The sequence below is a fragment of the Periplaneta americana genome, unplaced genomic scaffold (genome assembly GCF_040183065.1).
Source record: "Periplaneta americana isolate PAMFEO1 unplaced genomic scaffold, P.americana_PAMFEO1_priV1 scaffold_85, whole genome shotgun sequence".
NCBI lineage: Eukaryota > Metazoa > Arthropoda > Insecta > Blattodea > Blattidae > Periplaneta > Periplaneta americana.
In genome coordinates, this window is record NW_027185566.1 from 44,700 (window position 1) to 49,701 (window position 5,002).

Here is a 5,002-nt window from a genome sequence, read left to right on the forward strand (position 1 = left end):
CTGTTGAAATTGTAAATCCTGGAGGGACTGGAAGACCCATTTTGGTCATCTTGGCAAGCCCGTCTCCTTTTCCACCTAAGATTTCTTTACCCTTTGGTGAATCATCTGTATGTTCTGGACTGAAAAAATAAATAAGTTTTTCCATTAAAGACCCCTTAAAAAAGATGGATAAAAGATAAGCAAGAAAATAATAAATAGAAAGTTTATTAAAATAGAAATAGTATAATACGAAAATACTTGAGAAATTTTTATAATAGCCGATAATATGTGGGTATATATACCTTGGAGTCGTATAAAATGTTTAGAAAACACTTGTATATTTTGGGTTTAATTTTTCTTTCTACCTTCGGGTTTTCTAAATCCATAGAATTTGATGACAAAACAACAGAAAGCAATACTTTATCAGATTTACAGGTGAACCTAGAAACGGATAAAACTGTTTTTAATTACAGAGATCCGATACAGTTGAGAGTGAGTATTTTGAACACGGGAGATGAAGTCGAGTTGTCTATTCACCCCCGTAAAGGGTATTTCAATTACTATATAGAAGTTTTTTCTAAAGAGGGCGTTTCTATACCAGAAAAAGATGCTTATTTTGCAGAACGATTCAATGATTTAGAAGAGCTAAAAAAAAAGCAGGTAAATACAACGCAAAATCCACTGACTAATGAAGAAGGATTTCGTACTATTCATCTAATATCCGATAAAATTATCGGTGATCAAATTAATTTAGCCGAAATTTTTGACCTCAAGCCTGGTTATTATTTGGTAAGGGCAAAATTTTATCCAAAAACTCTTCTATTAGATCCTTTAAGTTATATCTATAGCCCATTTATTCAAGTGATTATCAAGCCAGAAAAAAGAGAGCAGGAAAAAGAGTTAATGATGAAACAAAACTGGGATCATGACAAGGGACTGCTAAGGACTCCAGAAGATTCTGTTATGGCATTTTTTAATGCTAAGGCGGAAGGAAATTGGGATAAATTTTTTTATGTTTTAGATTTAAGACAGCTCATTACTATTTTTGCTGGTTTTAATGAAAGCTACGAAAAAGGCAGTTCTGATGAGAAAGATGCCGTTTTAATGGATTTTAGGAATTATCTAAAAGATATAAATGCTCATGAAAAGATTCGTTCTGTAGAAATAGAAGAAACAACGATTCGTAAAGATCAAGCACTGGTTAAGGTTTTACTACAAACAGAAGTGGAACATAGATTACTCAGTCGTGAGTATACTTTCAAGTTGGTACAACAAAATAATTGGATGATTACAGCTTATACTGTTATGGTAAGATAAATTAAGTTGTAAAATGACAAAATTATTTTTAATACTTACAATAATCTTAGAAAAATTTGAATTTTTTCTTAAACATAGATATATTTGAGTTACTTTTTTACAAAGTGGTATGAAAAATTTGCCGAAGTGGTGAAATTGGTAGACGCGTTGGATTCAAAATCCAATAATGGCAACATTGTGTGGGTTCAAGTCCCACCTTCGGTATTTATGCTTTTGTAGCTCAGTCGGTAGAGCACTTCCATGGTAAGGAAGGGGTCGCCGGTTCAAATCCGGCCAAAAGCTTTGTGATATAAAAAGGATGGGTGTGATGAGAGTGAACATTGAGATGGAATGCAGCGACTGTAAGAGAAGAAATTATTCTACTTCTAAAAATAAAAAGACTCAGACAGAGCGTATAGAAATAAAAAAGTATTGTCCGTTTTGTCGTCAGCATTTTATGCATAAAGAAGTGAAGAAATAGTATAATCTTGTTTTTTGGGTCAATAGTTTAATGGTAGAACAAGGGTCTCCAAAGCCCTTGGTGAGAGTTCGATTCTTTCTTGACCCGTTTTAGTGAGAATAAAGGGATAGTATGAAAACTAAAAAAAAATCGTTCATTTTAGGTTGGTTTAGCGAATATAAGAATGTAAATTGGCCCTCAAAGTCAAGAATTATGAGTTCTTTGTGGGTTGTTTTGGTGTTTGTTGCTATTATGAGTTTATGTTTGGGTTTTGTGGACTTGGTACTAACGCAGTTTTTTGATTGGGTTTTTGGGTTAAGGTAATGGGGAATAGAAACTGGTATATTTTACAGGTGATCAGTGGTAAGGAAAAGATGACTGTTACCAACTTGGAGGCGCTTAAAAAGCGTTATGCCCAAGAAGATAAGGAAAGTATTATTCAGGACATAAAAGTCCCCGAGGAAGAAGTTCGTCAGATTAAGAATGGTAAACGAAAGATTAGTAAACAAAAAATGCTTCCAGGCTATATTCTTATAGAGCTTGAACTTCCAGATTCACCTATTGAGGCTAAACGAGTGTGTAGTGATATTGTTACCACTAATGGTGTGGCTTCTTTTGTGGGGATGAAAGATGGAATGCCGATTCCTGTGAATCAAGAAGAGCTAGAGTATGTTTTTGAAAAAATGGGAGAAGCTCCAGTGAAAGGTCGAGCATTGTCTTCTAGAGTGGTGATTGCGATTGATTTTCAAATTGGGGATTCCGTGAGAGTTATGGAAGGACCATTTAGAGGAAGTATTGGGCGTGTGGATCATATTGATCCAGAGCGTAAAAAAATTCGTGTTAAAATTGAGATTTTTGGATCTCCAACTCCAGTGGAATTGGATGTGATCCAGGTAGAAAAAATATAGTGGAGTACGCTTATGGCAAAAAAAGTGCGAGCGGTCGTTAAACTACAATTACAGGCAGGAAAGGCATCTCCTGCACCTCCAGTAGGACCAGCGTTAGGACAGCACGGAATCAATTTGATGGAGTTTTGTAAGCAGTATAATGCGGCTACAGCAGACAAAGGGGGTATGGTTATTCCCGCTTTAGTTACGGTGTACGAAGACAAAAGCTTTAGCTTAGTGATTAAAACCCCTCCAGCATCGGAGCTTATAAAAAAAGCGGCTGGAATTACATCGGGATCTAAAATGTCCCATAAAGATAAGGTAGGGAAAATTTCTCCTAAACAGGTAGAAGATATTGTCAAAATTAAAATGGAAGATTTAAATACAGAGGACCTCGAAATGGCATCACGCATCATTCGTGGAACAGCAAGAAGTATGGGTGTTGTTGTAGAATAACATATACATTCTTTTGTGTGGCTGGAAGGAGTATTAATGGCACAAGGTAAAAAATTTTTAGCTGCAAAAGCTAAAGTGGATAGTTTAAAAAGCTATCCTTTAACAGAAGGACTTGGTTTGGCAAAAGAAATTTCTTTTTCTAAATTCGATGAGGCTGTTGAGTTTATTGTTCGATTGAATATCGAACAAAAACATTCTATCCGTGGTAGTTTGTCTTTGCCTCATTCTATGGGCGGAGTCTCTAGGAGGGTTTTGGTATTTGTTACAGGAGAGCAGGTAAAAGAAGCTGCTGATGCTGGGGCAGATTATGCTGGTTTTGAGGAGCTAGTAGAAAAAATTCGTGGTGGTTGGCTGGAATTTGATGTGGCTATTGCTCATCCAGATTTGATGAAAGAAATTACCAAACTAGGGCCTATTTTAGGAAGAAAAGGGCTGATGCCCAATCCAAAAGTGGGTACAGTTTCTGAAAATATTGCAGAAACGGTAGCTGAATTTAAAAAAGGTCGTGTGGAATATCGTGCAGATAAAACTGGGATTGTTCATATTAAGGTTGGAAAGCTTTCTATGGATTTATCATCTGTAGAAGAGAATGCAAGAGCGATTTTTCAAGAGCTCTTAAGAAGAAAGCCTATTGATATCAAAGGTGAGTATATTAAGTCTGTTTATATTTCGTCTACTATGGGTCCAGGAATTAAAATTGACTGGCAAAACATCAGGTAGGGAGTAAGAGTATGCCAAGTAAAAAAAATCAAACCAGTCTCAAGGAATTCTCGAATGTTCTTGAGCAGTACAATGAATTTTTTATAACCGAAAACAAAGGAATGTCTGTTGCGGAAATCAGTTCTTTGAGAAAAAAACTTAAAGCAGATGGAGCTGTTTATAAAATTGTAAAAAATAGAGTTTTTAAGATTGCACTTCATGAAAAAAATATTACAGATATGGATCCTTTTCTCAAGAAAAGTAGCGGTATTGTATTTACAAAAGATCCCATTAAATCGGCTAAGGCTTTAGGCGATTTTTTAAAGGTGGCTTCAGAAAAAATAGATATAAAAGGTGGATATGCAGAGGGTAAATTAGTAGATGCAAACTATATCAAAACACTTTCTACATTGTCTTCTAAAGAAGAGCTGGTATCCAAATTGATGATGATACTCAAAAATCCAGTTCAAAAACTGACTGTAGCACTCAATGCTATAGCGGAACAAAAAACAGAATAAGTATAAATTAAATAAAGGAAGGTTTATTATGGCAGCAATAACAAAAGATCAAATGATTGAGGCAATTAAAGGGATGTCTTTAATTGAAATGAACGAGCTTGTTAAAGCATTGGAAGAGGAATTCGGTGTGAGTGCAGCAGCTATGGTTGTAGCTGGTGGTGCAGGTGCATCAGCGGGTGCGGCAGCAGAGGAAAAATCTGAATTTGATGTTGTATTAAAAAGTGGTGGATCTAACAAAATTAGTGTTATTAAAGTTGTTAGAGAGCTTACTTCTTTAGGTCTTAAGGAAGCTAAAGATCTAGTGGACGGCGGAGGTAAGGTTTTAGAAAGTGCCGATAAAGAAAAAGCAGAGGCAGCTAAAAAATCTCTAGAAGAAGCAGGAGCAGTCGTAGAACTTGGTTAATCTTTAAATAAAAGTTAGTTTCTCAAATTTGTGGGAGTAAATATAAGCTAGAGGGTTTATCCCCTCTAGTATCTTTTAATGAAAGGGGTTAATGTGGTTGACGTCAAAAATATAAAAACTAGAGAAGTGATGAACTTCAAAGGAAAAAACCAAAGTTTAGATTTGGAAATTCCAGATCTTCTTGAAATCCAAGTAAAATCTTACGAGGAATTTCTACAAAAAAACTTGAAATCAGAAGAAAGAGATCCAGATAAAGGGCTAGAAGGATTATTAAAAAGTAGCTTTCCGATTTCTTCTACCAACG

The 5,002-nt window shown here is 35.4% G+C and overlaps 3 non-coding genes across 3 annotated transcripts; all 3 read left to right on the top strand.

The window, feature by feature from the left end:
* Positions 1-1,416: 1,416 nt before the first annotated feature.
* On the top strand, positions 1,417-1,500 carry TRNAL-CAA (transfer RNA leucine (anticodon CAA)). The gene has a single exon. It is a non-coding gene; the product is annotated as a tRNA-Leu (tRNA).
* Positions 1,501-1,505: 5 nt separating this feature from the next.
* On the top strand, positions 1,506-1,578 carry TRNAT-GGU (transfer RNA threonine (anticodon GGU)). The gene has a single exon. It is a non-coding gene; the product is annotated as a tRNA-Thr (tRNA).
* A 194-nt stretch (positions 1,579-1,772) lies between these two features.
* Positions 1,773-1,843, top strand: TRNAW-CCA (transfer RNA tryptophan (anticodon CCA)). Its single transcript has one exon. It is a non-coding gene; the product is annotated as a tRNA-Trp (tRNA).
* Positions 1,844-5,002: the final 3,159 nt, after the last annotated feature.